Below are 24099 nucleotides of genomic sequence, written 5' to 3'. Positions count from 1 at the left end.
TTAGTGAGGAAAGCGAGTTTTGTGTATTCGTTTGCAATGTCGAATTCTTTGTTTTCGGTGATAGTTAGGCTAGGTTGGGTTAGGTTTAGTGAGGAAAGCGGGTTTTGTGTATATTTTTGCAATGTCGAATTTTTTGATTTCGGTGATAGTCAGGCTAGGTTGGGTTAGGTTTGCTGAGGTAAACGAGTTTTGTATATATTTTTGCAATGCCGAATTCTTTGATTTCTTTCATAGGTAGGCTAGGTTGGGTTAGGTTTGGTGAGGTAAGCGAGTTTTGTGTGAATTTTTGCAATGTCAAATTCTTTGATTTCGCTGATAGTAAGGCTGGGTTGGGTTAGGTTTGGTAAGGTTAGCGAGTTTTTTTTATATTTTTGCAATGTCGAATTCTTTGATTTCGGTGATAGTTAGGCTAGGTTGGATTAGGGTTGGTGAGTTTAGCGAGTTTTGTGTAAATCTTACAATCTCAAATTCTTTGATTTCGGTGATGGTTAGGTTATGTTGGGTTAGGTTTGTTGTGGTATGCGAGTTTTTTTTTACAATTCTGCAATGTCGAATTCTTTGATTTCGGTAAAAGTTAGTCTAGGTTGGGTTAGGTTTGGTGAGGAAAGCGAGTTTTGTGTATATTTTTGCAATGTCGAGTTCTTTGATTTCGGTGATAGTTAGGTTAGGTTGGGTTAGGTTTGTTGTGGTATGCGAGTTTTTTTTACATTTCTGCAATGTCGAATTCTTTGATTCCGGTGATAGTTAGGCTAGGTTGGGTTAGGTTTGTTGAGGTAAGCGAGTTTTGTGTATATTTTTGCAATGTCTAATTTTTTGATTTCGGTGATAGTTGGGCTAGGTTGGGTTAGGTTTGGTGAGGTAAGCGAGTTTTGTGTATATTTTTGCAATGTCGAATTCTTTAAATTTCTGTCATAGGTAGGCTAGGTTGGGTTAGGTTTGGTGAGGTTAGCGAGTTTTGTGTATATTTTTGCAATGTCAAATTCTTTGATTTCGCTGATAGTAAGGCTGGGTTGGGTTAGGTTTGGTGAGGTAAGCGAGTTTTATGTATATTTTTGCAATGTCTAATTCTTTGATTTCGGTGATAGTTAGGCTGGGTTGTGTTATGTTTGGTGAGTTAAGCGAGTTTTGTGTAAATCTTACAATATCAAATTCTTTGATTTCGGTGATGGTTAGGTCAGGTTGGGTTAGGTTTGGTGGGGTATGCGAGTTTTTTTTACATTTCTGCAATGTCAAATTCTTTGATTTCCGTTAAAGTTAGGCTAGGTTGGGTTAGGTTTGGTGAGGAAAGCGAGTTTCGTGTATATTTTTGCAATGTCGAGTTCTTTGATTTCGGTGATAGTTAGGTTAGGTTGGGTTAGGTTTGGTGTGGTATGCGAGTTTTTTTTACATTTCTGTAATGTCGAATTCGTTGATTTCGGTGATAGTTAGGATAGGTTGTATTAGGTTTGGTGAGGGACGCGAGTTTTGTGTATATTTTTGCAATGTCTAATTCTTTGATTTCGGTGATAGTTAGGCTGGGTTGGGTTAGGTTTGGTGAGGTACGCGAGTTTTGTGTATATTTTTGCAATGTCTAATTCTTTGATTTCGGTGATAGTTAGGTTGGGTTGGATTAGGTTTGGTGAGTTAAGCGAGTTTTGTGTAAATCTTACAATTTCAAATTCTGTGATTTCGGTGATGGTTAGGTTAAGTTGGGTTAGGTTTGTTGTGGTATGCGAGTTTTTTTTTACATTTCTGCAATGTCGAATTCTTTGATTTCGGTGATAGTTAGGCTAGGTTGGGTTAGGTTTGGTGAGGAAAGCGAGTTTCGTGTATATTTTTGCAATGTCGAGTTCTTTGATTTCGGTGATAGTTAGGTTAGGTTGGGTTAGGTTTGTTGTGGTATGCGAGTTTTTTTGACATTTCTGCAATGTCGAATTCTTTGATTCCGGTGATAGTTAGGCTAGGTTGGGTTAGGTTTGTTGAGGTAAGCGAGTTTTGTGTATATTTTTGCAATGTCTAATTCTTTGATTTCGGTGATAGTTGGGCTAGGTTGGGTTAGGTTTGGTGAGGTAAGCGAGTTTTGTGTATATTTTTGCAATGTCGAATTCTTTGATTTCTGTCATAGGTAGGCTAGGTTGGGTTAGGTTTGGTGAGGTTAGCAAGTTTTGTGTATATTTTTGCAATGTCAAATTCTTTGATTTCGCTGATAGTAAGGCTGGGTTGGGTTAGGTTTGGTGAGGTAAGCGAGTTTTATGTATATTTTTGCAATGTCTAATTCTTTGATTTCGGTGATAGTTAGGCTGGGTTGTGTTATGTTTGGTGAGTTAAGCGAGTTTTGTGTAAATCTTACAATATCAAATTCTTTGATTTCGGTGATGGTTAGGTCAGGTTGGTTTAGGTTTGGTGGGGTATGCGAGTTTTTTTTACATTTCTGCAATGTCGAATTCTTTGATTTCCGTTAAAGTTAGGCTAGGTTGGGTTAGGTTTGGTGAGGAAAGCGAGTTTCGTGTATATTTTTGCAATGTCGAGTTCTTTGATTTCGGTGATAGTTAGGTTAGGTTGGGTTAGGTTTGGTGTGGTATGCGAGTTTTTTTTACATTTCTGTAATGTCGAATTCGTTGATTTCGGTGATAGTTAGGATAGGTTGTATTAGGTTTGGTGAGGGACGCGAGTTTTGTGTATATTTTTGCAATGTCTAATTCTTTGATTTCGGTGATAGTTAGGCTGGGTTGGGTTAGGTTTGGTGAGGTACGCGAGTTTTGTGTATATTTTTGCAATGTCTAATTCTTTGATTTCGGTGATAGTTAGGTTGGGTTGGATTAGGTTTGGTGAGTTAAGCGAGTTTTGTGTAAATCTTACAATCTCAAATTCTGTGATTTCGGTGATGGTTAGGTTAAGTTGGGTTAGGTTTGTTGTGGTATGCGAGTTTTTTTTTACATTTCTGCAATGTTGAATTCTTTGATTTTGGTGATAGTTAGGCTAGGTTGGGTTAGGTTTGGTGAGGAAAGCGGGTATTGTGTATATTTTTGCAATGTCGAATTCTTTGATTTCGGTGATGGTTAGGTCAGGTTGGGTTAGGTTTGGTGGGGTATGCGAGTTTTTTTTACATTTCTGCAATGTCGAATTCTTTGATTTCGGTTAAAGTTAGGCTAGGTTGGGTTAGGTTTGGTGAGGAAAGCGAGTTTCGTGTATATTTTTGCAATGTCGAGTTCTTTGATTTCGGTTATAGTTAGGTTAGGTTGGGTTAGGTTTGTTGTGGTATGCAAGTTTTTTTGACATTTCTGCAATGTCGAATTCTTTGATTCCGGTGATAGTTAGGCTAGGTTGGGTTAGGTTTGTTGAGGTAAGCGAGTTTTGTGTATATTTTTGCAATGTCTAATTCTTTGATTTCGGTGATAGTTGGGCTAGGTTGGGTTAGGTTTGGTGAGGTAAGCGAGTTTTGTGTATATTTTTGCAATGTCGAATTCTTTGATTTCTGTCATAGGTAGGCTAGGTTGGGTTAGGTTTGGTGAGGTTAGCAAGTTTTGTGTATATTTTTGCAATGTCAAATTCTTTGATTTCGCTGATAGTAAGGCTGGGTTGGGTTAGGTTTGGTGAGGTAAGCGAGTTTTATGTATATTTTTGCAATGTCTAATTCTTTGATTTCGGTGATAGTTAGGCTGGGTTGTGTTATGTTTGGTGAGTTAAGCGAGTTTTGTGTAAATCTTACAATATCAAATTCTTTGATTTCGGTGATGGTTAGGTCAGGTTGGGTTAGGTTTGGTGGGGTATGCGAGTTTTTTTTACATTTCTGCAATGTCGAATTCTTTGATTTCCGTTAAAGTTAGGCTAGGTTGGGTTAGGTTTGGTGAGGAAAGCGAGTTTCGTGTATATTTCTGCAATGTCGAGTTCTTTGATTTCGGTGATAGTTAGGTTAGGTTGGGTTAGGTTTGGTGTGGTATGCGAGTTTTTTTTACATTTCTGTAATGTCGAATTCGTTGATTTCGGTGAAAGTTAGGCTAGGTTGGGTTAGGTTTGGTGAGGAAAGCGGGTTTTGTGTATATTTTTGCAATGTCGAATTCTTCGATTTCGGTGAAAGTTAGGCTAGGTTGGGTTAGGTTTGGTGAGGTAAGCGATTTTTGTGTAAATCTTATTATCTCAAATTCTTTGATATCGGTGATGGTTAGGTTAGGTTGGGTTAGGTTTGGTGTGGTATGCGAGTTTTTTTTACATTTCTGCAATGTCGAATTCTTTGATTTCGGTGATAGTTAGGCTAGGTTGCGTTAGGTTTGGTGAGGACAGCGAGTTTTGTGTATATTTTTGCAATGTCTAATTCTTTGATTTCGGTGATAGTTAGGTTGGGTTGGATTAGGGTTGGTGAGTTAAGCGAGTTTTGTGTAAATCTTACAATCTCAAATTCTGTGATTTCGGTGATGGTTAGGTTAAGTTGGGTTAGGTTTGTTGTGGTATGCGAGTTTTTTTTTACATTTCTGCAATGTCGAATTCTTTGATTTCGGTGATAGTAAGACTAGGTTGCGTTAGGTTTGGTGAGGACAGCGAGTTTTGTGTATATTTTTGCAATGTCGAATTCTTTGATTTCGGTGATAGTTAGGCTAGGTTGAGTTAGGTTTGGTGAGAGAAGCGGGTTTTGTGTATATTTTTGCAATGTCGAATTCTTTGATTTCGGTGAAAGTTAGGCTAGGTTGGGTTAGGTTTGGTTAGGAAAGCGATTTTTGTGTAAATCTTATTATCTCAAATTCTTTGATTTCGGTGATGGTTAGGTTAGGTTGGGTAAAATTTGGTGTGGTATGCGAGTTTTTTTTACATTTCTGCAATGTCGAATTCTTTGCTTTCGGTAAAAGTTAGTCTAGGTTGGGTTAGGTTTGGTGAGGAAAGCGAGTTTTGTGTATATTTTTGCAATGTCGATTTCTTTGACTTCGGTGATAGTTAGGTTAGGTTGGGTTAGGTTTGGTGTGGTATGCGAGTTTTTTTTACATTTCTGCAATGTCGAATTCTTTGATTTCGTTGATAGTTAGGCTAGGTTGGGTCAGGTTTGGTGTGATATGCGAGTTTTTTTTACATTTCTGCAATGTCGAATTCTTTGATTTCGGTAAAAGTTAGGTTAGGTTGGATTAGGGTTGGTGAGTTTAGCGAGTTTTGTGTAAATCTTACAATCATCAAATTCCTTAATTTCGGTGATGGTTAGGTAAATTTGGGTTAGGTTTGTTGTGGTATGCGAGTTTTTTTTACATTTCTGCAATGTCGAATTCTTTGCTTTCGGTAAAAGTTAGTCTAGGTTGGGTAAGGTTTGGTGAGGAAAGCGAGTTTTGTGTATATTTTTGCAATGTCGATTTCTTTGACTTCAGTGATAGTTAGGTTAGGTTGGGTTAGGTTTGGTGTGGTATGCGAGTTTTTTTTACATTTCTGCAATGTCGAATTCTTTGATTTCGTTGATAGTTAGGCTAGGTTGGGTCAGGTTTGGTGTGATATGCGAGTTTTTTTTACATTTCTGCAATGTCGAATTCTTTGATTTCGGTAAAAGTTAGGTTAGGTTGGATTAGGGTTGGTGAGTTTAGCGAGTTTTGTGTAAATCTTACAATCATCAAATTCCTTAATTTCGGTGATGGTTAGGTAAATTTGGGTTAGGTTTGTTGTGGTATGCGAGTTTTTTTTACATTTCTGCAATGTCGAATTCTTTGATTTCGGTAAAAGATAGTCTAGGTTGGGTTAGGTTTAGTGAGGAAAGCGAGTTTTGTGTATTCGTTTGCAATGTCGAATTCTTTGTTTTCGGTGATAGTTAGGCTAGGTTGGGTTAGGTTTAGTGAGGAAAGCGGGTTTTGTGTATATTTTTGCAATGTCGAATTTTTTGATTTCGGTGATAGTCAGGCTAGGTTGGGTTAGGTTTGCTGAGGTAAACGAGTTTTGTATATATTTTTGCAATGCCGAATTCTTTGATTTCTTTCATAGGTAGGCTAGGTTGGGTTAGGTTTGGTGAGGTAAGCGAGTTTTGTGTGAATTTTTGCAATGTCAAATTCTTTGATTTCGCTGATAGTAAGGCTGGGTTGGGTTAGGTTTGGTAAGGTTAGCGAGTTTTTTTTATATTTTTGCAATGTCGAATTCTTTGATTTCGGTGATAGTTAGGCTAGGTTGGATTAGGGTTGGTGAGTTTAGCGAGTTTTGTGTAAATCTTACAATCTCAAATTCTTTGATTTCGGTGATGGTTAGGTTATGTTGGGTTAGGTTTGTTGTGGTATGCGAGTTTTTTTTTACAATTCTGCAATGTCGAATTCTTTGATTTCGGTAAAAGTTAGTCTAGGTTGGGTTAGGTTTGGTGAGGAAAGCGAGTTTTGTGTATATTTTTGCAATGTCGAGTTCTTTGATTTCGGTGATAGTTAGGTTAGGTTGGGTTAGGTTTGTTGTGGTATGCGAGTTTTTTTTACATTTCTGCAATGTCGAATTCTTTGATTCCGGTGATAGTTAGGCTAGGTTGGGTTAGGTTTGTTGAGGTAAGCGAGTTTTGTGTATATTTTTGCAATGTCTAATTTTTTGATTTCGGTGATAGTTGGGCTAGGTTGGGTTAGGTTTGGTGAGGTAAGCGAGTTTTGTGTATATTTTTGCAATGTCGAATTCTTTAAATTTCTGTCATAGGTAGGCTAGGTTGGGTTAGGTTTGGTGAGGTTAGCGAGTTTTGTGTATATTTTTGCAATGTCAAATTCTTTGATTTCGCTGATAGTAAGGCTGGGTTGGGTTAGGTTTGGTGAGGTAAGCGAGTTTTATGTATATTTTTGCAATGTCTAATTCTTTGATTTCGGTGATAGTTAGGCTGGGTTGTGTTATGTTTGGTGAGTTAAGCGAGTTTTGTGTAAATCTTACAATATCAAATTCTTTGATTTCGGTGATGGTTAGGTCAGGTTGGGTTAGGTTTGGTGGGGTATGCGAGTTTTTTTTACATTTCTGCAATGTCAAATTCTTTGATTTCCGTTAAAGTTAGGCTAGGTTGGGTTAGGTTTGGTGAGGAAAGCGAGTTTCGTGTATATTTTTGCAATGTCGAGTTCTTTGATTTCGGTGATAGTTAGGTTAGGTTGGGTTAGGTTTGGTGTGGTATGCGAGTTTTTTTTACATTTCTGTAATGTCGAATTCGTTGATTTCGGTGATAGTTAGGATAGGTTGTATTAGGTTTGGTGAGGGACGCGAGTTTTGTGTATATTTTTGCAATGTCTAATTCTTTGATTTCGGTGATAGTTAGGCTGGGTTGGGTTAGGTTTGGTGAGGTACGCGAGTTTTGTGTATATTTTTGCAATGTCTAATTCTTTGATTTCGGTGATAGTTAGGTTGGGTTGGATTAGGTTTGGTGAGTTAAGCGAGTTTTGTGTAAATCTTACAATTTCAAATTCTGTGATTTCGGTGATGGTTAGGTTAAGTTGGGTTAGGTTTGTTGTGGTATGCGAGTTTTTTTTTACATTTCTGCAATGTCGAATTCTTTGATTTCGGTGATAGTTAGGCTAGGTTGGGTTAGGTTTGGTGAGGAAAGCGAGTTTCGTGTATATTTTTGCAATGTCGAGTTCTTTGATTTCGGTGATAGTTAGGTTAGGTTGGGTTAGGTTTGTTGTGGTATGCGAGTTTTTTTGACATTTCTGCAATGTCGAATTCTTTGATTCCGGTGATAGTTAGGCTAGGTTGGGTTAGGTTTGTTGAGGTAAGCGAGTTTTGTGTATATTTTTGCAATGTCTAATTCTTTGATTTCGGTGATAGTTGGGCTAGGTTGGGTTAGGTTTGGTGAGGTAAGCGAGTTTTGTGTATATTTTTGCAATGTCGAATTCTTTGATTTCTGTCATAGGTAGGCTAGGTTGGGTTAGGTTTGGTGAGGTTAGCAAGTTTTGTGTATATTTTTGCAATGTCAAATTCTTTGATTTCGCTGATAGTAAGGCTGGGTTGGGTTAGGTTTGGTGAGGTAAGCGAGTTTTATGTATATTTTTGCAATGTCTAATTCTTTGATTTCGGTGATAGTTAGGCTGGGTTGTGTTATGTTTGGTGAGATAAGCGAGTTTTGTGTAAATCTTACAATATCAAATTCTTTGATTTCGGTGATGGTTAGGTCAGGTTGGTTTAGGTTTGGTGGGGTATGCGAGTTTTTTTTACATTTCTGCAATGTCGAATTCTTTGATTTCCGTTAAAGTTAGGCTAGGTTGGGTTAGGTTTGGTGAGGAAAGCGAGTTTCGTGTATATTTTTGCAATGTCGAGTTCTTTGATTTCGGTGATAGTTAGGTTAGGTTGGGTTAGGTTTGGTGTGGTATGCGAGTTTTTTTTACATTTCTGTAATGTCGAATTCGTTGATTTCGGTGATAGTTAGGATAGGTTGTATTAGGTTTGGTGAGGGACGCGAGTTTTGTGTATATTTTTGCAATGTCTAATTCTTTGATTTCGGTGATAGTTAGGCTGGGTTGGGTTAGGTTTGGTGAGGTACGCGAGTTTTGTGTATATTTTTGCAATGTCTAATTCTTTGATTTCGGTGATAGTTAGGTTGGGTTGGATTAGGTTTGGTGAGTTAAGCGAGTTTTGTGTAAATCTTACAATCTCAAATTCTGTGATTTCGGTGATGGTTAGGTTAAGTTGGGTTAGGTTTGTTGTGGTATGCGAGTTTTTTTTTACATTTCTGCAATGTCGAATTCTTTGATTTCGGTGATAGTTAGGCTAGGTTGGGTTAGGTTTGGTGAGGAAAGCGAGTTTCGTGTATATTTTTGCAATGTCGAGTTCTTTGATTTCGGTGATAGTTAGGTTAGGTTGGGTTAGGTTTGGTGTGGTATGCGAGTTTTTTTTACATTTCTGTAATGTCGAATTCGTTGATTTCGGTGATAGTAAGGCTAGGTTGGGTTAGGTTTGGTGAGAAAAGCGGGTTTTGTGTATATTTTTGCAATGTCGAATTCTTTGATTTCGGTGAAAGTTAGGCTAGGTTGGGTTAGGTTTGGTGAGGTAAGCGATTTTTGTGTTAATCTTATTATCTCAAATTCTTTGATATCGGTGATGGTAAGGTTAGGTTGGGTTAGGTTTGGTGTGGTATGCGAGTTTTTTTTACATTTCTGCAATGTCGAATTCTTTGATTTCGGTGATAGTTAGGCTAGGTTAAGTCAGGTTTGGTGAGGTAAGCGAGTTTTGTGTATATTTTTGCAATGTCAAATTCTTTGATTTCGGTGATAGTTAGGCTGGGTTGGGTTATGTTTGGTGAGTTTAGCGAGTTTTTTGTAAATCTTACAATCTCTAATTCTTTGATTTCGGTGATGGTTAGTTCAGGTTGGGTTAGGTTTGGTGGGGTAAGCGAGTTTTTTTTTCATTTCTGCAATGTCGAATTCTTTGATTTCGGTAAAAGTTAGTCTAGGTTGGGTTAGGTTTGGTGAGGAAAGCGAGTTTTGTGTATATTTTTGCAATATCGATTTCTTTGACTTCGGTGATAGTTAGGTTAGGTTGGGTTAGGTTTAGTGTGGTATGCGAGTTTTTTTTACATTTCTGCAATGTCGAATTCTTTGATTTCGGTGATAATTAGGCTAGGTTGGGTTAGGTTTGGTGAGGAAAGCGGGTATTGTGTATATTTTTGCAATGTCGAATTCTTTGATTTCGGTGATGGTTAGGTCAGGTTGGGTTAGGTTTGGTGGGGTATGCGAGTTTTTTTTACATTTCTGCAATGTCGAATTCTTTGATTTCGGTTAAAGTTAGGCTAGGTTGGGTTAGGTTTGGTGAGGAAAGCGAGTTTCGTGTATATTTTTGCAATGTCGAGTTCTTTGATTTCGGTGATGGTTAGGTAAGGTTGGGTTAGGTTTGGTGTGGTATGCGAGTTTTTTTTACATTTCTGCAATGTCTAATTCTTTGATTTCGGTGATAGTTAGGTTGGGTTGGATTAGGGTTGGTGAGTTTAGCGAGTTTTGTGTAAATCTTACAATCTCAAACTCTTTGATTTCGGTGATGGTTAGGTTAAGTTGGGTTAGGTTTGTTTGGTATGCGATTTTTTTTTACATTTCTGCAATGTCGAATTCTTTGATTTCGGTGATAGTAAGGCTAGGTTGGGTTAGGTTTGGTGGGGTATGCGATTTTTTTTTCATTTCTGCAATGTCGAATTCTTTGATTTCGGTGATAGTAAGGCTAGGTTGGGTTAGGTTTGGTGAGGAAAGCGGGTTTTGTGTATATTTTTGCAATGTCGAATTCCTTGATTTTGGTAATAGTTAGGCTGGGTTGGATTAGGTTTGGTGAGGAAAGCGAGTTTCGTGTATATTTTTGCAATGTCGAGTTCTTTGATTTCGGTGATAGTTAGGTTAGGTTGGGTTAGGTTTGGTGTGGTATGCGAGTTTTTTTTACATTTCTGTAATGTCGAATTCGTTGATTTCGGTGATAGTTAGGATAGGTTGTATTAGGTTTGGTGAGGGACGCGAGTTTTGTGTATATTTTTGCAATGTCTAATTCTTTGATTTCGGTGATAGTTAGGCTGGGTTGGGTTAGGTTTGGTGAGGTACGCGAGTTTTGTGTATATTTTTGCAATGTCTAATTCTTTGATTTCGGTGATAGTTAGGTTGGGTTGGATTAGGGTTGGTGAGTTAAGCGAGTTTTGTGTAAATCTTACAATCTCAAATTCTGTGATTTCGGTGATGGTTAGGTTAAGTTGGGTTAGGTTTGTTGTGGTATGCGAGTTTTTTTTTTACATTTCTGCAATGTCGAATTCTTTGATTTCGGTGATAGTTAGGCTAGGTTGGGTTAGGTTTGGTGAGGAAAGCGGGTTTTGTGTATATTTTTGCAATGTCGAATTCTTTGATTTCGGTGAAAGTTAGGCTAGGTTGGGTTAGGTTTGGTGAGGTAAGCGATTTTTGTGTAAATCTTATTATCTCAAATTCTTTGATATCGGTGATGGTTAGGTTAGGTTGGGTTAGGTTTGGTGTGGTATGCGAGTTTTTTTTACATTTCTGCAATGTCGAATTCTTTGATTTCCGTTAAAGTTAGGCTAGGTTGGGTTAGGTTTGGTGAGGAAAGCGAGTTTCGTGTATATTTTTGCAATGTCGAGTTCTTTGATTTCGGTGATAGTTAGGTTAGGTTGGGTTAGGTTTGGTGTGGTATGCGAGTTTTTTTTACATTTCTGCAATGTCTAATTCGTTGATTTCGGTGATAGTTAGGATAGGTTGTATTAGGTTTGGTGAGGGACGCGAGTTTTGTGTATATTTTTGCAATGTCTAATTCTTTGATTTCGGTGATAGTTAGGCTGGGTGGGTTAGGTTTGGTGAGGTACGCGAGTTTTGTGTATATTTTTGCAATGTCTAATTCTTTGATTTCGGTGATAGTTAGGTTGGGTTGGATTAGGGTTGGTGAGTTAAGCGAGTTTTGTGTAAATCTTACAATCTCAAATTCTGTGATTTCGGTGATGGTTAGGTTAAGTTGGGTTAGGTTTGTTGTGGTATGCGAGTTTTTTTTTACATTTCTGCAATGTCGAATTCTTTGATTTCGGTGATAGTAAGACTAGGTTGCGTTAGGTTTGGTGAGGACAGCGAGTTTTGTGTATATTTTTGCAATGTCTAATTCTTTGATTTCGGTGATAGTTAGGCTGGGTTGGGTTAGGTTTGGTGAGGTACGCGAGTTTTGTGTATATTTTTGCAATGTCTAATTCTTTGATTTCGGTGATAGTTAGGTTGGGTTGGATTAGGTTTGGTGAGTTAAGCGAGTTTTGTGTAAATCTTACAATTTCAAATTCTGTGATTTCGGTGATGGTTAGGTTAAGTTGGGTTAGGTTTGTTGTGGTATGCGAGTTTTTTTTTACATTTCTGCAATGTCGAATTCTTTGATTTCGGTGATAGTTAGGCTAGGTTGGGTTAGGTTTGGTGAGGAAAGCGAGTTTCGTGTATATTTTTGCAATGTCGAGTTCTTTGATTTCGGTGATAGTTAGGTTAGGTTGGGTTAGGTTTGTTGTGGTATGCGAGTTTTTTTGACATTTCTGCAATGTCGAATTCTTTGATTCCGGTGATAGTTAGGCTAGGTTGGGTTAGGTTTGTTGAGGTAAGCGAGTTTTGTGTATATTTTTGCAATGTCTAATTCTTTGATTTCGGTGATAGTTGGGCTAGGTTGGGTTAGGTTTGGTGAGGTAAGCGAGTTTTGTGTATATTTTTGCAATGTCGAATTCTTTGATTTCTGTCATAGGTAGGCTAGGTTGGGTTAGGTTTGGTGAGGTTAGCAAGTTTTGTGTATATTTTTGCAATGTCAAATTCTTTGATTTCGCTGATAGTAAGGCTGGGTTGGGTTAGGTTTGGTGAGGTAAGCGAGTTTTATGTATATTTTTGCAATGTCTAATTCTTTGATTTCGGTGATAGTTAGGCTGGGTTGTGTTATGTTTGGTGAGTTAAGCGAGTTTTGTGTAAATCTTACAATATCAAATTCTTTGATTTCGGTGATGGTTAGGTCAGGTTGGTTTAGGTTTGGTGGGGTATGCGAGTTTTTTTTACATTTCTGCAATGTCGAATTCTTTGATTTCCGTTAAAGTTAGGCTAGGTTGGGTTAGGTTTGGTGAGGAAAGCGAGTTTCGTGTATATTTTTGCAATGTCGAGTTCTTTGATTTCGGTGATAGTTAGGTTAGGTTGGGTTAGGTTTGGTGTGGTATGCGAGTTTTTTTTACATTTCTGTAATGTCGAATTCGTTGATTTCGGTGATAGTTAGGATAGGTTGTATTAGGTTTGGTGAGGGACGCGAGTTTTGTGTATATTTTTGCAATGTCTAATTCTTTGATTTCGGTGATAGTTAGGCTGGGTTGGGTTAGGTTTGGTGAGGTACGCGAGTTTTGTGTATATTTTTGCAATGTCTAATTCTTTGATTTCGGTGATAGTTAGGTTGGGTTGGATTAGGTTTGGTGAGTTAAGCGAGTTTTGTGTAAATCTTACAATCTCAAATTCTGTGATTTCGGTGATGGTTAGGTTAAGTTGGGTTAGGTTTGTTGTGGTATGCGAGTTTTTTTTTACATTTCTGCAATGTCGAATTCTTTGATTTCGGTGATAGTTACGCTAGGTTGGGTTAGGTTTGGTGAGGAAAGCGAGTTTCGTGTATATTTTTGCAATGTCGAGTTCTTTGATTTCGGTGATAGTTAGGTTAGGTTGGGTTAGGTTTGGTGTGGTATGCGAGTTTTTTTTACATTTCTGTAATGTCGAATTCGTTGATTTCGGTGATAGTTAGGCTAGGTTGGGTTAGGTTTGGTGAGAAAAGCGGGTTTTGTGTATATTTTTGCAATGTCGAATTCTTTGATTTCGGTGAAAGTTAGGCTAGGTTGGGTTAGGTTTGGTGAGGTAAGCGATTTTTGTGTTAATCTTATTATCTCAAATTCTTTGATATCGGTGATGGTTAGGTTAGGTTGGGTTAGGTTTGGTGTGGTATGCGAGTTTTTTTTACATTTCTGCAATGTCGAATTCTTTGATTTCGGTGATAGTTAGGCTAGGTTAAGTCAGGTTTGGTGAGGTAAGCGAGTTTTGTGTATATTTTTGCAATGTCAAATTCTTTGATTTCGGTGATAGTTAGGCTGGGTTGGGTTATGTTTGGTGAGTTTAGCGAGTTTTTTGTAAATCTTACAATCTCTAATTCTTTGATTTCGGTGATGGTTAGTTCAGGTTGGGTTAGGTTTGGTGGGGTAAGCGAGTTTTTTTTACATTTCTGCAATGTCGAATTCTTTGATTTCGGTAAAAGTTAGTCTAGGTTGGGTTAGGTTTGGTGAGGAAAGCGAGTTTTGTGTATATTTTTGCAATATCGATTTCTTTGACTTCGGTGATAGTTAGGTTAGGTTGGGTTAGGTTTAGTGTGGTATGCGAGTTTTTTTTACATTTCTGCAATGTCGAATTCTTTGATTTCGGTGATAATTAGGCTAGGTTGGGTTAGGTTTGGTGAGGAAAGCGGGTATTGTGTATATTTTTGCAATGTCGAATTCTTTGATTTCGGTGATGGTTAGGTCAGGTTGGGTTAGGTTTGGTGGGGTATGCGAGTTTTTTTTACATTTCTGCAATGTCGAATTCTTTGATTTCGGTTAAAGTTAGGCTAGGTTGGGTTAGGTTTGGTGAGGAAAGCGAGTTTCGTGTATATTTTTGCAATGTCGAGTTCTTTGATTTCGGTGATGGTTAGGTAAGGTTGGGTTAGGTTTGGTGTGGTATGCGAGTTTTTTTTACATTTCTGCAATGTCTAATTCTTTGATTTCGGTGATAGTTAGGTTGGGTTGGATTAGGGTTGGTGAGTTTAGCGAGTTTTGTGTAAATCTTACAATCTCAAACTCTTTGATTTCGGTGATGGTTAGGTTAAGTTGGGTTAGGTTTGTTTGGTATGCGATTTTTTTTTACATTTCTGCAATGTCGAATTCTTTGATTTCGGTGATAGTAAGGCTAGGTTGGGTTAGGTTTGGTGGGGTATGCGATTTTTTTTTCATTTCTGCAATGTCGAATTCTTTGATTTCGGTGATAGTAAGGCTAGGTTGGGTTAGGTTTGGTGAGGAAAGCGGGTTTTGTGTATATTTTTGCAATGTCGAATTCCTTGATTTTGGTAATAGTTAGGCTGGGTTGGATTAGGTTTGGTGAGGAAAGCGAGTTTCGTGTATATTTTTGCAATGTCGAGTTCTTTGATTTCGGTGATAGTTAGGTTAGGTTGGGTTAGGTTTGGTGTGGTATGCGAGTTTTTTTTACATTTCTGTAATGTCGAATTCGTTGATTTCGGTGATAGTTAGGATAGGTTGTATTAGGTTTGGTGAGGGACGCGAGTTTTGTGTATATTTTTGCAATGTCTAATTCTTTGATTTCGGTGATAGTTAGGCTGGGTTGGGTTAGGTTTGGTGAGGTACGCGAGTTTTGTGTATATTTTTGCAATGTCTAATTCTTTGATTTCGGTGATAGTTAGGTTGGGTTGGATTAGGGTTGGTGAGTTAAGCGAGTTTTGTGTAAATCTTACAATCTCAAATTCTGTGATTTCGGTGATGGTTAGGTTAAGTTGGGTTAGGTTTGTTGTGGTATGCGAGTTTTTTTTTTACATTTCTGCAATGTCGAATTCTTTGATTTCGGTGATAGTTAGGCTAGGTTGGGTTAGGTTTGGTGAGGAAAGCGGGTTTTGTGTATATTTTTGCAATGTCGAATTCTTTGATTTCGGTGAAAGTTAGGCTAGGTTGGGTTAGGTTTGGTGAGGTAAGCGATTTTTGTGTAAATCTTATTATCTCAAATTCTTTGATATCGGTGATGGTTAGGTTAGGTTGGGTTAGGTTTGGTGTGGTATGCGAGTTTTTTTTACATTTCTGCAATGTCGAATTCTTTGATTTCCGTTAAAGTTAGGCTAGGTTGGGTTAGGTTTGGTGAGGAAAGCGAGTTTCGTGTATATTTTTGCAATGTCGAGTTCTTTGATTTCGGTGATAGTTAGGTTAGGTTGGGTTAGGTTTGGTGTGGTATGCGAGTTTTTTTTACATTTCTGCAATGTCTAATTCGTTGATTTCGGTGATAGTTAGGATAGGTTGTATTAGGTTTGGTGAGGGACGCGAGTTTTGTGTATATTTTTGCAATGTCTAATTCTTTGATTTCGGTGATAGTTAGGCTGGGTGGGTTAGGTTTGGTGAGGTACGCGAGTTTTGTGTATATTTTTGCAATGTCTAATTCTTTGATTTCGGTGATAGTTAGGTTGGGTTGGATTAGGGTTGGTGAGTTAAGCGAGTTTTGTGTAAATCTTACAATCTCAAATTCTGTGATTTCGGTGATGGTTAGGTTAAGTTGGGTTAGGTTTGTTGTGGTATGCGAGTTTTTTTTTACATTTCTGCAATGTCGAATTCTTTGATTTCGGTGATAGTAAGACTAGGTTGCGTTAGGTTTGGTGAGGACAGCGAGTTTTGTGTATATTTTTGCAATGTCGAATTCTTTGATTTCGGTGATAGTTAGGCTAGGTTGAGTTAGGTTTGGTGAGAGAAGCGGGTTTTGTGTATATTTTTGCAATGTCGAATTCTTTGATTTCGGTGAAAGTTAGGCTAGGTTGGGTTAGGTTTGGTTAGGTAAGCGATTTTTGTGTAAATCTTATTATCTCAAATTCTTTGATTTCGGTGATGGTTAGGTTAGGTTGGGTAAAATTTGGTGTGGTATGCGAGTTTTTTTTACATTTCTGCAATGTCGAATTCTTTGATTTCGGTAAAAGTTAGTCTAGGTTGGGTTAGGTTTGGTGAGGAAAGCGAGTTTTGTGTATATTTTTGCAATGTCGATTTCTTTGACTTCGGTGATAGTTAGGTTAGGTTGGGTTAGGTTTGGTGTGGTATGCGAGTTTTTTTTACATTTCTGCAATGTCGAATTCTTTGATTTCGTTGATAGTTAGGCTAGGTTGGGTCAGGTTTGGTGTGATATGCGAGTTTTTTTTACATTTCTGCAATGTCGAATTCTTTGATTTCGGTAAAAGTTAGGTTAGGTTGGATTAGGGTTGGTGAGTTTAGCGAGTTTTGTGTAAATCTAACAATCATCAAATTCCTTAATTTCGGTGATGGTTAGGTAAATTTGGGTTAGGTTTGTTGTGGTATGCGAGTTTTTTTTACATTTCTGCAATGTCGAATTCTTTGATTTCGGTAAAAGATAGTCTAGGTTGGGTTAGGTTTAGTGAGGAAAGCGAGTTTTGTGTATTCGTTTGCAATGTCGAATTCTTTGTTTTCGGTGATAGTTAGGCTAGGTTGGGTTAGGTTTAGTGAGGAAAGCGGGTTTGGTGTATATTTTTGCAATGTCGAATTTTTTGATTTCGGTGATAGTCAGGCTAGGTTGGGTTAGGTTTGCTGAGGTAAACGAGTTTTGTATATATTTTTGCAATGCCGAATTCTTTGATTTCTTTCATAGGTAGGCTAGGTTGGGTTAGGTTTGGTGAGGTAAGCGAGTTTTGTGTGAATTTTTGCAATGTCAAATTCTTTGATTTCGCTGATAGTAAGGCTGGGTTGGGTTAGGTTTGGTAAGGTTAGCGAGTTTTTTTTATATTTTTGCAATGTCGAATTCTTTGATTTCGGTGATAGTTAGGCTAAGTTGGATTAGGGTTGGTGAGTTTAGCGAGTTTTGTGTAAATCTTACAATCTCAAATTCTTTGATTTCGGTGATGGTTAGGTTATGTTGGGTTAGGTTTGTTGTGGTATGCGAGTTTTTTTTTACAATTCTGCAATGTCGAATTCTTTGATTTCGGTAAAAGTTAGTCTAGGTTGGGTTAGGTTTGGTGAGGAAAGCGAGTTTTGTGTATATTTTTGCAATGTCGAGTTCTATGATTTCAGTGATAGTTAGGTTAGGTTGGGTTAGGTTTGTTGTGGTATGCTAGTTTTTTTTACATTTCTGCAATGTCGAATTCTTTGATTTCGGTAAAAGTTATTCTAGGTTGGGTTAGGTTTGGTGAGGAAAGCGAGTTTTGTGTATATTTTTGCAATGTCGAGTTCTTTGATTTCGGTGATAGTTAGGTTAGGTTGGGTTAGGTTTGGTGTGGTATGCGAGTTTTTTTTACATTTCTGCAATGTCGAATTCTTTGATTCCGGTGATTGTTAGGCTAGGTTGGGTTAGGTTTGGTGAGGTAAGCGAGTTTTGTGTATATTTTTGCAATGTCTAATTCTTTGGTTTCGGTGATAGTTGGGCTAGGTTGGGTTAGGTTTGGTGAGGTAAGCGAGTTTTGTGTATATTTTTGCAATGTCGAATTCTTTGATTTCTGTCATAGGTAGGCTAGGTTGGGTTAGGTTTGGTGAGGTTAGCGAGTTTTGTGTATATTTTTGCAATGTCAAATTCTTTGATTTCGCTGATAGTAAGGCTGGGTTGGGTTAGGTTAGGTTAGGTTAGGTTAGGCTAGGTTGGGTTAGGTTTGGTGAGGTAAGCGAGTTTTATGTATATTTTTGCAATGTCTAATTCTTTGATTTCGGTGATAGTTAGGCTGGGTTGTGTTATGTTTGGTGAGTTAAGCGAGTTTTGTGTAAATCTTACAATGTCAAATTCTTTGATTTCGGTGATGGTAAGGTCAGGTTAGGTTAGGTTTGGTGGGGTATGCGAGTTTTTTTTACATTTCTGCAATGTCGAATTCTTTGATTTCCGTTAAAGTTAGGCTAGGTTGGGTTAGGTTTGGTGAGGAAAGCGGGTTTTGTGTATATTTTTGCAATGTCGAATTCTTTGATTTCGGTGAAAGTTAGGCTAGGTTGGGTTAGGTTTGGTGAGGTAAGCGATTTTTGTGTAAATCTTATTATCTCAAATTCTTTGATATCGGTGATGGTTAGGTTAGGTTGGGTTAGGTTTGGTGTGGTATGCGAGTTTTTTTTACATTTCTGCAATGTCGAATTCTTTGATTTCCGTTAAAGTTAGGCTAGGTTGGGTTAGGTTTGGTGAGGAAAGCGAGTTTCGTGTATATTTTTGCAATGTCGAGTTCTTTGATTTCGGTGATAGTTAGGTTAGGTTGGGTTAGGTTTGGTGTGGTATGCGAGTTTTTTTTACATTTCTGCAATGTCGAATTCGTTGATTTCGGTGATAGTTAGGATAGGTTGTATTAGGTTTGGTGAGGGACGCGAGTTTTGTGTATATTTTTGCAATGTCTAATTCTTTGATTTCGGTGATAGTTAGGCTGGGTTGGGTTAGGTTTGGTGAGGTACGCGAGTTTTGTGTATATTTTTGCAATGTCTAATTCTTTGATTTCGGTGATAGTTAGGTTGGGTTGGATTAGGGTTGGTGAGTTAAGCGAGTTTTGTGTAAATCTTACAATCTCAAATTCTGTGATTTCGGTGATGGTTAGGTTAAGTTGGGTTAGGTTTGTTGTGGTATGCGAGTTTTTTTTTTACATTTCTGCAATGTCGAATTCTTTGATTTCGGTGATAGTTAGGCTAGGTTGGGTTAGGTTTGGTGAGGAAAGCGGGTTTTGTGTATATTTTTGCAATGTCGAATTCTTTGATTTCGGTGAAAGTTAGGCTAGGTTGGGTTAGGTTTGGTGAGGTAAGCTATTTTTGTGTAAATCTTATTATCTCAAATTCTTTGATATCGGTGATGGTAAGGTTAGGTTGGGTTAGGTTTGGTGTGGTATGCGAGTTTTTTTTACATTTCTGCAATGTCGAATTCTTTGATTTCGATTAAAGGTAGGCTAGGTTGGGTTAGGTTTGGTGAGGAAAGCGAGTTTCGTGTATATTTTTGCAATGTCGAGTTCTTTGACTTCGGTGATAGTTAGGTTAGGTTGGGTTAGGTTTGGTGTGGTATGCGAGTTTTTTTTACATTTCTGCAATGTCGAATTCGTTGATTTCGGTGATAGTTAGGATAGGTTGGATTAGGTTTGGTGAGGTACGCGAGTTTTGTGTATATTTTTGCAATGTCTAATTCTTTGATTTCGGTGATAGTTAGGCTGGGTTAAGTTAGGTTTGGTGAGGTACGCGAGTTTTGTGTATATTTTTGCAATGTCTAATTCTTTGATTTCGGTGATAGTTAGGTTGGGTTGGATTAGGGTTGGTGAGTTAAGCGAGTTTTGTGTAAATCTTACAATCTCAAATTCTGTGATTTCGGTGATGGTTAGGTTAAGTTGGGTTAGGTTTGTTGTGGTATGCGAGTTTTTTTTTTACATTTCTGCAATGTCGAATTCTTTGATTTCGGTGATAGTTAGGCTAGGTTGGGTTAGGTTTGGTGAGGAAAGCGGGTTTTGTGTATATTTTTGCAATGTCGAATTCTTTGATTTCGGTGAAAGTTAGGCTAGGTTGGGTTAGGTTTGGTGAGGTAAGCGATTTTTGTGTAAATCTTATTATCTCAAATTCTTTGATATCGGTGATAGTTAGGTTAGGTTGGGTTAGGTTTGGTGTGGTATGCGAGTTTTTTTTACATTTCTGTAATGTCGACTTCGTTGATTTCGGTGATAGTTAGGATAGGTTGTATTAGGTTTGGTGAGGTAAGCGAGTTTTGTGTATATTTTTGCATTGTCGAATTCTTTGATTTTGGTGAAAGTTAGGTTGGGTTGGATTAGGTTTGGTGAGTTAAGCGAGTTTTGTGTAAATTTTACAATCTCAAACTCTTTGATTTCGGTGATGGAAACGTAAGGTTGGGTTAGGTTTGGTGTGGTATGCGAGTTTTTTTTACATTTCTGCAAGTTCGAATTCTTTGATGTCGGTAAAAGTAGGTCTAGGTTGGGTTAGGTTTGGTGAGGAAAGCGAGTTTTGTGTATTCTTTTGCAATGTCGAATTCTTTGTTTTCGGTGATAGTGAGGCTAGCTTGCGTTAGGTTTGGTGAGGAAAGCGAGTTTTGTGTAAATCTTATTATCTCAAATTCTTTGATTTCGGTGATGGTTAGGTTAGGTTGGGTTAGGTTTGTTGTTGTATGCGAGTTTTTTTTACATTTCTGCAATGTCGAATTCTTTGATTTCGGTGATAGTTAGGCTAGGTTAAGTCAGGTTTGGTGAGGTAAGCGAGTTTTGTGTATATTTTTGCAATGTCGAATTCTTTGATTTCGGTGATAGTTAGGCTGGGTTGGGTTATGTTTGGTGAGTTTAGCGAGTTTTTTGTAAATCTTACAATCTCTAATTCTTTGATTTCGGTGATGGTTAGTTCAGGTTGGGTTAGGTTTGGTGGGGTAAGCGAGTTTTTTTTACATTTCTGCAATGTCGAATTCTTTGATTTCGGTAAAAGTTAGTCTAGGTTGGGTTAGGTTTGGTGAGGAAAGCGAGTTTTGTGTATATTTTTGCAATACCGATTTCTTTGACTTCGGTGATAGTTAGGTTAGGTTGGGTTAGGTTTGGTGTGGTATGCGAGTTTTTTTTACATTTCTGCAATGTCGAATTCTTTGATTTCGGTGATAGTTAGGCTAGGTTGGGTCAGGTTTGGTGAGGTAAGCGAGTTTTGTGTATATTTTTGCATTGTCGAATTCTTTGATTTCGGTGATAGTTAGGTTGGGTTGGATTAGGGTTGGTGAGTTTAGCGAGTTTTGTGTAAATCTTACAATCTCAAATTCTTTGATTTCTGTGATGGTTAGGTTAATTTGGGTTAGGTTTGTTGTGGTATGCAAGTTTTTTTTACATTTCTGCAATGTCGAATTCTTTGATTTCGGTTAAAGGTAGGCTGGGTTGGGTTAGGTTTGGTGAGGAAAGCGAGTTTCGTGTATATTTTTGCAATGTCGAGTTCTTTGATTTCGGTGATAGTTAGGTTAGGTTGGGTTAGGTTTGGTGTGGTATGCGAGTTTTTTTTACATTTCTGCAATGTCGAATTCGTTGATTTCGGTGATGGTTAGGTTAGGTTGGGTTAGAGTTGGTGAGGTAAGCGGGTTTTGTGTATATTTTTGCGATGTCGGATTCTTTGATTTCGGTGATAGTTAGGCTAGGTTGGGTAAGGTTTGGTGAGGTAAGCGAGTTTTGTGAAAATCTTACAATCTCGAACTCTTTGATTTCGGTGACGGTTAGGTTGGGTTGGGTTAAGTTTGGTGAGGTTAGCGAGTTTTGTGTATATTTTTGCATTGTCGAATTCTTTGTTTTCGGTGATGGTTAGGTTAGGTTGGGTTAGGTTTAGTGAGGTAAGCGAGTTTTGTATATATTTTTGCAATGTCGAATTCTTTGATTTCGGTGATGGTTAGGTTGGGTTGGGTTAGGTTTGGTGAGGGTAGCGAGTTTTGTGTAAATCTAAAAAACTCGAGTTCTTTGATTTCGATGATCGTTAAGTTAGGTTGGGTTAGGTTTGGTGAGTGAAGCGAGTTTCGTGTATATTTTTGCAATGTCGAATTCTTTGATTTCGGTGATGGTAAGGCTAGGTTGGGTGAGGGTTGGTTAGGTTAGCGAGTTTTGTGTATATTTTTGCATTGTCGAATTCTTTGTTTTCGGTGATGGTAAGGTTAGGTTGGGTTAGGTTTAGTGAGGTAAGCGAGTTTTGTATATATTTTTGCAATGTCGAATTCTTTGATTTCGGTGACGGTTAGGTTGGGTTGGGTTAGGTTTGGTGAGGTTAGCGAGTTTTGTGTAAATCTTAAAAACTCGAGTTCTTTGATTTCGTTGATCGTAAAGTTAGGTTGGGTGAGGTTTGGTGAGTGAAGCAAATTTCGTGTATATTTTTGCAATGTCGAATTCTTTGATTTCGGTGATGGTTAGGTTAGGTTGGGTTAGGTTTAGTGAGGTAAGCGAGTTTTGTGTATATTTTTGCTATGTCGAATTCTTTTATTTCGGTGACGGTTAGGTTGGGTTGGGTTAGGTTTGGTGAGGTTAGCGAGTTTTGTGTAAATCTAAAAAACTCGAGTTCGTTGATTTCGATGATCGATAAGTCAGGTTGGGTTAGGTTTGGTGAGTGAAGCGAGTTTCGTGTATATTTTTGCAATGTCGAATTCTTTGATTTCGGTGATGGTAAGGCTAGGTTGGGTGAGGGTTGGTTAGGTTAGCGAGTTTTGTGTATATTTTTGCATTGTCGAATTATTTGTTTTCTGTGATGGTTAGGTTAGGTTGGGTAAGGTTTAGTGAGGTAAGCGAGTTTTGTATATATTTTTGCAATGTCGAATTCTTTGATTTCGGTGACGGTTAGGTTGGGTTGGGTTAGGTTTGGTGAGGTTAGCGAGTTTTGTGTAAATCTTAAAAACTCGAGTTCTTTGATTTCGTTGATCGTTAAGTTAGGTTGGGTGAGGTTTGGTGAGTGAAGCAAATTTCGTGTATATTTTTGCAATGTCGAATTCTTTGATTTCGGTGATGGTTAGGTTAGGTTGGGTTAGGTTTAGTGAGGTAAGCGAGTTTTGTGTATATTTTTGCAATGTCGAATTCTTTGATTTCGGTGACGGTTAGGTTGGGTTGGGTTAGGTTTCGTGAGGTAAGCGAGTTTTGTGAAAATCTTACAATCTCGAACTCTTTGATTTCGGTGACGGTTAGGTTGGGTTGGGTTAAGTTTGGTGAGGTTAGCGAGTTTTGTGTATATTTTTGCATTGTCGATTTCTTTGTTTTCGGTGATGGTTAGGTTAGGTTGGGTTAGGTTTAGTGAGGTAAGCGAGTTTTGTTTATATTTTTGCAATGTCGAATTCTTTGATTTCGGTGACGGTTAGGTTGGGTGGGTTAGGTTTCGTGAGGTTAGCGAGTTTTGTGTAAATCTTAAAACTCGAGTTCTTTGATTTCGTTGATCGTTAAGTTAGGTTGGGTTAGTTTTGGTGAGTGAAGCAAATTTCGTGTATATTTTTGCAATGTCGAATTCTTTGATTTCGGTGATGGTTAGGTTAGGTTGGGTTAGGTTTAGTGAGGTAAGCGAGTTTTGTGTATATTTTTGCAATGTCGAATTCTTTGATTTCGGTGACGGTTAGGTTGGGTTGGGTTAGGTTTCGTGAGGTAAGCGAGTTTTGTGAAAATCTTACAATCTCGAACTCTTTGATTTCGGTGACGGTTAGGTTGGGTTGGGTTAAGTTTGGTGAGGTTAGCGAGTTTTGTGTATATTTTTGCATTGTCGATTTCTTTGTTTTCGGTGATGGTTAGGTTAGGTTGGGTTAGGTTTATTGAGGTAAGCAAGTTTTGTATATATTTTTGCAATGTCGAATTCTTTGATTTCGGTGACGGTTAGGTTGGGTTGGGTTAGGTTTCGTGAGGTTAGCGAGTTTTGTGTAAATCTTAAAAACTCGAGTTCTTTGATTTCGATGATCGTTAAGTTAGGTTGGGTTAGGTTTGGTGAGTGAAGCGAGTTTCGTGTATATTTTTGCAATGTCGAATTCTTTGATTTCGGTGATGGTAAGGCTAGGTTGGGTGAGGGTTGGTTAGGTTAGCGAGTTTTGTGTATATTTTTGCATTGTCGAATTCTTTGTTTTCGGTGATGGTAAGGTTAGGTTGGGTTAGGTTTAGTGAGGTAAGCGAGTTTTGTATATATTTTTGCAATGTCGAATTCTTTGATTTCGGTTATGGTTAGGTTAGGTTGGGTTAGGTTTAAAGAGGTAAGCGAGTTTTGTGTATATTTTTGCAATCTCGAATTCTTTGATTTCGGTGATGGTTAGGTTAGGTTGGGTTAGTTTTGGTGAGTAAAGCGAGTTTCGTGTATATTTTTGCAATGTCGAATTCTTTGATTTCGGTGATGGTTAGGTTAGGTTGGGTTAGGTTTAGTGAGGTAAGCGAGTTTTGTGTATATTTTTGCAATGTCGAATTCTTTGTTTTCGGGGATGGTTAGGTTAGGTTGGGTTAGGTTTAGTGGAGTAAGCGAGTTTTGTATATATTTTTGCAATGTCGAAT

Source organism: Arctopsyche grandis, chromosome 1 (assembly GCF_051622035.1).
Source record: "Arctopsyche grandis isolate Sample6627 chromosome 1, ASM5162203v2, whole genome shotgun sequence".
Taxonomy (NCBI): Eukaryota; Metazoa; Arthropoda; class Insecta; order Trichoptera; family Hydropsychidae; genus Arctopsyche; species Arctopsyche grandis.
The sequence above is the reverse complement of the archived record's forward strand: the minus strand, read 5'-3'. Positions refer to the sequence as shown.